The sequence below is a fragment of the Passer domesticus genome, chromosome 26 (assembly GCF_036417665.1).
Source record: "Passer domesticus isolate bPasDom1 chromosome 26, bPasDom1.hap1, whole genome shotgun sequence".
Classification (NCBI taxonomy): Eukaryota; Metazoa; Chordata; class Aves; order Passeriformes; family Passeridae; genus Passer; species Passer domesticus.
Window position 1 is genome coordinate 972,410 of NC_087499.1, and position 9,528 is coordinate 981,937.

The following is a 9,528-nucleotide window of genomic DNA, read 5'->3' on the forward strand; positions in this document are numbered from 1 at the left end:
AGGCCAGGTTCCTGATGTCAGTTTGCAGGAGGCACTTGGCACTGTCAAACCAGACACAGTTGCCTGTGGGGGCACCTTGCATCTGGGAGATATCCTGAAGCATGCGGAATTTCAGCAGGCAGCCGGCCACTCCGGGCCACCGGGCCCTGGACACGAACGATGCCATTTCCCCTGAGAAACAAAACTCACCAGGCCAGGTTCCTGATGTCAGTTTGCAGGAGGCACTTGGCACTGTCAAACCAGACACAGTTGCCTGTGGGGGCACCTTGCATCTGGGAGATATCCTGAACCATGCGGAATTTCAGCAGGCAGCCGGCCACTCCGGGCCACCGGGCCCTGGACACGAACGATGGCCTTTCCCCTGAGAAACAAAACTCACCAGGCCAGGTTCCTGATGTCAGTTTGCAGGAGGCACTTGGCACTGTCAAACCAGACACAGTTGCCTGTGGGGGCACCTTGCATCTGGGAGATATCCTGAAGCATGCGGAATTTCAGCAGGCAGCCGGCCACTCCGGGCCACCGGGCCCTGGACTCGAACGATGCCCTTTCCCCTGAGAAACAAAACTCACCAGGCCAGGTTCCTGATGTCAGTTTGCAGGAGGCACTTGGCACTCTCAAACCAGACACAGTTGCCTGTGGGGGCACCTTGCATCTGGGAGATATCCTGAAGCATGCGGAATTTCAGCAGGCAGCCGGCCACTCCGGGCCACCGGGCCCTGGCCACGAACCATGCCCTTTCCCCTGAGAAACAAAACTCACCAGGCCAGGTTCCTGATGTCAGTTTGCAGGAGGCACTTGGCACTGTCAAACCAGACACAGTTGCCTGTGGGTGCTCCTTGCGTCTGGGAGATATCCTGAACCATGAGGAATTTCAGCAGGCAGCCGGCCACTCCGGGCCACCGGGCCCTGGACACGAACGATGCCCTTTCCCCTGAGAAACAAAACTCACCAGGCCAGGTTCCTGATGTCAGTTTGCAGGAGGCACTTGGCACTCTCAAACCAGACACAGTTGCCTGTGGGGGCACCTTGCATCTGGGAGATATCCTGAAGCATGCGGAATTTCAGCAGGCAGCCGGCCACTCCGGGCCACCGGGCCCTGGACACGAACGATGCCATTTCCCCTGAGAAACAAAACTCACCAGGCCAGGTTCCTGATGTCAGTTTGCAGGAGGCACTTGGCACTGTCAAACCAGACACAGTTGCCTGTGGGGGCACCTTGCATCTGGGAGATATCCTGAAGCATGCGAAATTTCAGCAGGCAGCCGGCCACTCCGGGCCACCGGGCCCTGGACACGAACGATGCCATTTCCCCTGAGAAACAAAACTCACCAGGCCAGGTTCCTGATGTCAGTTTGCAGGAGGCACTTGGCACTGTCAAACCAGACACAGTTGCCTGTGGGGGCACCTTGCATCTGGGAGATATCCTGAAGCATGCGGAATTTCAGCAGGCAGCCGGCCGCTCCGGGCCACCGGGCCCTGGACACGAACGATGGCCTTTCCCCTGAGAAACAAAACTCACCAGGCCAGGTTCCTGATGTCAGTTTGCAGGAGGCACTTGGCACTCTCAAACCAGACACAGTTGCCTGTGGGTGCTCCTTGCATCTGGGAGATATCCTGAAGCATGCGGAATTTCAGCAGGCAGCCGGCCACTCCGGGCCACCGGGCCCTGGACACGAACGATGCCCTTTCCCCTGAGAAACAAAACTCACCAGGCCAGGTTCCTGATGTCAGTTTTCAGGAGGCACTTGGCACTCTCAAACCAGACACAGTTGCGTGTGGGTGCTCCTTGCATCTGGGAGATATCCTGAAGCATGCGGAATTTCAGCAGGCAGCCGGACACCCCGGGCCACCGGGCCCTGGACACGAACGATGCCATTTCCCCTGAGAAACAAAACTCACCAGGCCAGGTTCCTGATGTCAGTTTGCAGGAGGCACTTGGCACTCTCAAACCAGACACAGTTGCCTGTGGGGGCACCTTGCATCTGGGAGATATCCTGAAGCATGCGGAATTTCAGCAGGCAGCCGGCCACTCCGGGCCACCGGGCCCTGGACACGAACGATGCCATTTCCCCTGAGAAACAAAACTCACCAGGCCAGGTTCCTGATGTCAGTTTGCAGGAGGCACTTGGCACTGTCAAACCAGACACAGTTGCCTGTGGGGGCACCTTGCATCTGGGAGATATCCTGAAGCATGCGGAATTTCAGCAGGCAGCCGGCCACTCCGGGCCACCGGGCCCTGGACACGAACGATGGCCTTTCCCCTGAGAAACAAAACTCACCAGGCCAGGTTCCTGATGTCAGTTTGCAGGAGGCACTTGGCACTGTCAAACCAGACACAGTTGCCTGTGGGGGCACCTTGCATCTGGGAGATATCCTGAAGCATGCGGAATTTCAGCAGGCAGCCGGCCACTCCGGGCCACCGGGCCCTGGACTCGAACGATGCCCTTTCCCCTGAGAAACAAAACTCACCAGGCCAGGTTCCTGATGTCAGTTTGCAGGAGGCACTTGGCACTCTCAAACCAGACACAGTTGCCTGTGGGGGCACCTTGCATCTGGGAGATATCCTGAAGCATGCGGAATTTCAGCAGGCAGCCGGCCACTCCGGGCCACCGGGCCCTGGCCACGAACCATGCCCTTTCCCCTGAGAAACAAAACTCACCAGGCCAGGTTCCTGATGTCAGTTTGCAGGAGGCACTTGGCACTGTCAAACCAGACACAGTTGCCTGTGGGGGCACCTTGCATCTGGGAGATATCCTGAAGCATGCGGAATTTCAGCAGGCAGCCGGCCACTCCGGGCCACCGGGCCCTGGACACGAACGATGCCATTTCCCCTGAGAAACAAAACTCACCAGGCCAGGTTCCTGATGTCAGTTTGCAGGAGGCACTTGGCACTGTCAAACCAGACACAGTTGCCTGTGGGGGCACCTTGCATCTGGGAGATATCCTGAACCATGCGGAATTTCAGCAGGCAGCCGGCCACTCCGGGCCACCGGGCCCTGGACACGAACGATGGCTTTTTCTCTGAGAAACAAAACTCACCAGGCAAGGTTCATGGTGTCAGGTTTTATGTAGGTTTTTTGGGGTGTTCATTTCTATAGTGCAGGATTCCTCGATGTTGCCAAGATTTTTTTTGAAAAAGCCTCTGCTACGATTTTTCCTGTCCTGAGTAGCTGAGGGCCTCAGGAAAGAAATGTAAACAATAACTACCTGCTGCTGTGCAGTGCCACAGGTGAATCTTCCATTAGTTGATGTAGATTGTTTTCATGGAGTGACCAATCACAGCCACCTGTGCCAAAGCTGTGAGTAGTCACAGGATTGTTGTTATTCATTCCTATTCTATTCTTGTCTTTGTAGCCTTCTGATCTCTTTCTCTCTGTTCTTTTTAGTATAGTTGTAATGCAGTATTTTAGTATAATATATGTCATAATAAATCAGCCTTCTGATCAAATAGAGTCAAGCCTCGTGTCCTCGCACCAGGGGCTGCAGTCAAAGCAAGATCTCCTACACAGGTGTCTGCATCTGGTGCTAGCTACAATGACTCCATTTGGCCTGGAACTTACCCTCTTTAGACCATCACTTTTTTTCCCAATTCACTCTGTGACCTCAGGCCCTTTTTAAATGTATTCCACTGCAGTCTTAAAACTCTGCATTTTCAGAGAGTATCCCTTCTGATTCTCACCCTGAAAGTGTTCCAAAAACCCCTGATATAGCCCTTATAACCTCCTTAGAATACCCTAAAATGCCCAGAATGTGCTGAGAAGCCTTCTAGAATCCCTTACATATCCTTAGAAGTTGTGGAAAAACCTTGAGAAAAACCTGCTGAGCCTCCAAGGCCCAGCTGTTGCTCTCAAACCCTCTGATGTCTTCCCTATCTTTTTGCAGTGGGTCTTGTTGTCCTCTGAGGGGTCCGTCCTTGTCCTGCTGTGAGGGTTGTAGTCTTGTGCCAGCAGGAGGATTCCTGTCTGCTCCCGCTCTTAGGGTTGCTGGGTTGTGCTGCTGTTGGGGGAAAAGGCTGTTCTTTGGGGGGCTGGTTAGGGTGAGGCTAGGGCTGGGGTGAGAGGTGCTGCACCTGTGCCCTAACCCTACCTGGTACCCTGTGTCCTTTGCACCCCGAACCCTCAGTGGCAGCTCTCCACCTGTCAAGGCCCCCCCACCCACAATGTCTGTGTGTCACCCTAACCCCCCGACATTGTCCCTTAGCTCCCTAACCTCCACCGAGCACTCTCCACCCAGGTAGGGGTGGTTTTTAGGGTGATGTTAGGGCTGGTGTGAGGGCTGCTTCACCTCTCACCCTCAGGCACCCCCCACTTTGCCCCTCGAGGCACCCCCTGCCCCTCAGCCTCTTTGTGTCACCCCCGAGTTCCCCACTGCAGCCTCTCAGGGTCTCTGTGGGAGGGGAAAAGAGCGGCGTGTTGCGGGGTGGAGGGAAAGAGGGAACGCGGCAGGGAAATTCGCCGAGGAGTGCCGGGAGAAGAAGGGGACGCGGCAGAAGAAGGCTGAGGGGAGGAGAAGGCACCCCAAATCTCCCAGACAAACGTAGCAGCCAAATAGAACTGTAGTCAGCCTTAGAGTGCCAAAGTGAAACAAGGAACCCGGGCTGGTGAGTTTTGTTTCTCAGGGAAAAGCCCAGCATTGCTGTTCAGCTGCCTTTGGCCCTGAGTGGCCGACTGTCTGCTGAAGTGCCGCACAGCACAGGATTCCACCCAGACGTAAGATGCCCCCACCGCAAACACTGGCTGCTTTGACAGTGCCAAGTGCCTCCTGCAAACCTGGGCATTTATTTGCCATTGTATCAGTTTCAGTGGAAGCAACTGTCCCATTTTCTAATTTTAAACAGGTTCACTTGAAGGAAGCTCTGCCTTTTTCAGAATTTTGAAGGTTTAAATTTGCATTTCAGGGCAATTTTTTCCACTCTCTAGGACCAAGTATCTCAGAGAAGGGCCAGGCTGGTACCTGGGTAGCCCTAATGCTAGGAGACTATTATTTTTCTATTTTTTCTTTATGATATAGATAGCCCTAATTCAAGGCCCCAAAGAGAGTGAGATCATTCATATAATTAGTACTGTTCTCTACCTTAATTAGTCACACTTGAAGCTCCGCTCAGTACTCACCAAGAAATAATTATGTAAGTTAACAACAAATTATACAATTTATCTAATCACGCAAGCTAAACACAAAGTTTTATTTCTTACCAGCATCTGCCCTTTTAGTCCAAACAGTTGTAGCAAAAAGAAAACACTGTCATTTCTCTGAAGAGTTTTCTCCTACAGCAAGCCCCTTACCCCTCTCAAATTCAAGTGAGTGGAGCCAAACAGCTGCAGCTGCTTTGAGGGCTTTTATACCTGGTGGGATTTGCCCCTCCCTCTTCCCAGGTGCTGTGGTAACGAGAGGCGGGGCCCATCAGGGGTATATTAACCCCAGCCTTTGCTAAGGTGCTTCATTCTCTCTCTGGGATCTGCTAAGGTAAGAGCTCTCTCAGCTTATATCAGCTTGTTTTCAGCAGGTGCTTTTGGGTATGTAAAGCAACAGGAGCTTTGAAGATACTGTGAGGAAAACAGCATGGAGCATAGAGAGTATTTAAGTTCATGATTTTTGGATTGTGGGTTTGGGAGTGGTAAGGTGCTTTTGTAATTTCTGCTTTTGTTCTTTGGGGTTTTTTTTTTTTTTTTTTTTTGTTTTTTTTTTTTGTTTGTTTTTTTTTTTGAGGAATGCAACTTTCTGAAATTCCAGATTGTGTCAAGTGGAGTACATTTTTCAGCAGATTCATAATGTCACAAAAGGGATTTGCTCTGTGTCCAAGATGATATTTGAGATTGAGGCTTCAAATGAGTTAAGCATTGTGATTAGGAGAGGGAGGGTGAAAAGCTTTTAATGACTCTATTTAGGAGTTATTGTGGGTGGTTTTGAGGGCAGCAGGGTGAGAAACAGTGTCTACAGCACACAAGCTCATCCATTGCAGTCAGAGAAATGCTATGTAACTTTCTCTCTCTAACCCAGGTGCCACTCACAATAACACGCTTGGACTCAGTGTGAAGCCAGAGACTCAAGGACCTAGGCACACTCAGGAGAGGACAAGTAGCCGACTTGCTGGGAGTTGGCCCATATAACACAAAGCTCATATGTTGTTTTTGGTTTACTTTATTGCAGCTGACTGAGAGGTTAACAGGCGATCGTGGCAGAGGTGCTCTGAGGCATACTCATTTCAGGTCCAGCATGGACTCACATCACCGGTCATCCAAAAGATAAGTTGGGGGCCACCGCCTGGAGATGGGATGATAGGAGAGTAGTGGGTTGGAAATTCCTGGGACAGATTTAAAAATTAGCAGGGGGAAAAGCAATGCCCTCTCAAGACACCCAAAAGGAGAGGCTCTACCTTTGCTAACAGCTGTAGGGTGCGCAGTGCAGAACAGTTCCAGTCTGTGTTGTGTTGTCCGGTGTATACTGTGTTACCTAGTGTGTCTTTGGGGTCCCTCGGATCAGATATCTCTGCCTCTTTCCCCTCGAGGCCCTTACCACAAGCATCAGCCGTAGGTTCTTGAACGCTTGCACTTCTCTGCATGATGCCGATATCATTTGTTCTTTTACTGGCGGGCTCGGCCGTGTTTCCGAGTCACATCGCAGAAGCGTCGAGTAGGACATGTTCTGAGGCCTTGCTCCCAGCCATATCATCATCCATCTTTTCTAGCCATGGGCTGTAACGTCCTGGAGTTCATAAGATTGTATGTGTTTGCGTGTCTCATGTCTTTCACTGTAGCCCTTTGAGGAGTTGTTCAGAAAACTGGCATCATTCTTAGCATCTGTGATGTCTTCTTGAATATGCGCATAGGTAGAGGATGCTGACCACAGGATTTACAGGCATCCATCTTTGCAGTTCTTGGAAGAAATAAATCCGTTAGCATCTTCTTCCTCCAGGGCTCTCTGAGCCTCAGCGGCTCACCATCGGTCTCACCTCAGTCATTTCATTTTGCATTCTCTCGGTCCTTGCAGTCATTCCTCTTGCCCTGAGATTTCTGTTCCTGTTGTGTCCCCATTGTTTGTCCTGTCCTGTGTCACGGGTGTCTGCACATATTTGTGTTGGAGCTGCTCTGCCCTGCTGCATAGTCTGGTGTGATAGGACAAATCCTGGGGGCTTGAAATTTGTAGTGTGGGGTGTAGTTGGTCTCTACCTGGTATTCCTAGGTTGACCCAAGATGTCTGGAGCTGTGAAGTTGTCCTGCAGCCCTCTGACTTTTGTCCTGACTTTCTTTCAGATGCAGATGGATAAAATCCATAGCAGAGCACCCCATCCCAGGTGAGTAGGTTCCCCTGAGCAGTCAGTCCCTGTTTGTCTGTGCAGGGGGAGTGTAAATGGTGACTCTGTGTTACAGCATTTTTCTTTTTCTTTATTTTAGGAAGTAAAGGCATATAGCAACAGTCAAGTTCAAGTGGGCAAGGTGAGCAGTGGGCAGAAGCAGCTGTTATTGCTGGGGTCTCAAGTTCCGGTGCAACTCTGTCTCTGTTCTTGTTTGTGTGCCTTAGGCAATCTGCTCAGGTTATGCCAAGCCCCTGTCATCAACCGGCCGATGGACCAGGTTTGCTGCTCTTGTGAGCCCTGTGGAGGTATTGCAGGACCCTGTGATGAAGCCTTGAAATTTTCTATTTAAAGGTTGCTTCTGAGTAGCCCTCAGGAATGACCAAGGAGTTGTGGTGAGTCGGGGAGGTATCGAGGAGGAGCCGGGGTCCGCTCAGTTCTCAGCTGTGCTACATCACCTCGTCTCCTCTGAGACGACAGCGTCAGTCTCGGAGTTCGGCCGAAGCGTGCGGCCCGAGGACCCAGTCACTCTTAGGAGGCGGTGAGTAGCAGACTTGTTGGGTTTTGGTCGATGTGCTGCTAAGATGATGCACTGATGTCTGGTTTTCTTTATCCTGACATACTAGGAGACGACAGCCCGGTGACAGCAGGAACCTCCCAGACAGCCTGGTGGCCTTCCTTTGCACCTGATGTGGATTCTCATTCCTGGACATGCAAGAGATAAGTTGAGGGCTATGACTCACAGAGGGGATGGAAGGGGGCTGCTGCATCAGGACTCCCTGGGAGGGATTTTTGAGTCAGGCTTGGAGATGAGGCTATCCAGGAAAAGTCATCTTACGGCCACACAAAAGCAAAGTGTCACTTTTGATCCCAGTGCTGTGGTCAGGAGGGCAGAGCAGTCCCGGTGTGTATTGTGTCACTTGTCTATTGTGCATTATGTGTTGTTTGTATGTCTCATGTCTTTTTTCTTAGCCCTTTGAGTGGCCTGTCAGAAACCCTGGCATCATTCTTGGCATCTGTGATCTCTGCATTTCTTGGCCTGGCACCAATGCCATAGGACTTTTGTCTCAGGCTCTCTGATAGGCATGAGAAGCGCATCTCTCTTTAGGAGCTTCCGGTCAGATGTCTTTGAAGGTCTTGTTCTGAGCTGAAGGGACAGCTGCAGCCTGCAAGGATCCATTATTGTGGATTCGGACTTGTAAGAAAGCAAGGATAGGTAGAGGATTCTGACAGTAGGATTCTCGGGCATCCATCTTTGCAGTTCTTGCAATAAATCATTCAGTTAGCATCTTCTTACTCCAGGGCTCTCTGAGCATCGTCAGCGCACCATCGGTCTCACCTCAGTCCTCTCATTTTGCAATCTCTCGGTCCTTGCAGTCCTTCTTGCCCTGAGATTTCTGTTCCTGTTGTGTCCCCTTTGTTTGTCACGTCCTGTCCTGTGTCACGGGTCTCTGCACATATTTGTGCCGGAGCTGCTCTGCCCTGCTGCATAGCCTGGTGGGACAGGACAAATCCTGGGGGCTTGAAATTTGTAGTGTGGGGTGTAGTTGGACTCTAGATGCTATTCCTAGGTTGACCCAAGATGTCTGGAGCTGTGAAGTTGTCCTGCAGCCCTTTGACTTTTGTCCTGACGTTCTTTCAGATGCAGGTGGATAAAATCCATAGCAGAGCACCCCATCCCAGGTGAGTAGGTTCCCCTGAGCAGGTCAGTCCCTGTTTGTCTGTGCAGGGGGAGTGTAAATGGTGACTCTGTGTTACTGCATTGTTCTTTATTTTTAGGAAGTAAAGCCATCTAGCAGCAGCCAAGGCGAAGTGGTCAAGGTGAGCAGTGACTAGTGGACAGAAGCAGTTGTTATTGCTGAGATCTCAATCTCTGGTGCAACTCTAAGCATGCTTATTCTCGTTTGTGGGCTTTAGGCAATCCATTTGGAGTATGCATAACTCCCCGTCTCACACTGGCCGATGGACTGTGATCGCTGCTCTCATGAGCCCTGTGGAGGTATTACAGGAGTTGATGATGAAGCCTCTGCCTTTTCTATTTAAGAGTGTGACCCGGGTAGCCTTTGGCAACGGCTGAGGAGTTGCAGTGAGTCGGGGAATAGGGAGGAGGAGCGGGGGTCCACTCTGGTTTCAGCAATGCCACATCACCTTTTCTCCCCTCAACCGAGGCGAACCCTGTGACGACGGCGTCAGCCTCTGAGCGCAGCCGAAGCATGCGGCATTGATAAGAGACCCAG

The 9,528-nt window shown here is 51.5% G+C and overlaps 1 long non-coding RNA gene across 1 annotated transcript; it reads left to right on the forward strand.

The window, feature by feature from the left end:
- Positions 1 to 5,499: 5,499 nt before the first annotated feature.
- On the forward strand, positions 5,500 to 9,064 carry LOC135286362 (uncharacterized). Its single transcript, XR_010350721.1, has 7 exons — positions 5,500 to 5,614; positions 5,998 to 6,206; positions 7,251 to 7,291; positions 7,392 to 7,433; positions 7,519 to 7,571; positions 7,646 to 7,832; positions 7,918 to 9,064. It is a non-coding gene; the product is annotated as an uncharacterized LOC135286362 (long non-coding RNA).
- Positions 9,065 to 9,528: the final 464 nt, after the last annotated feature.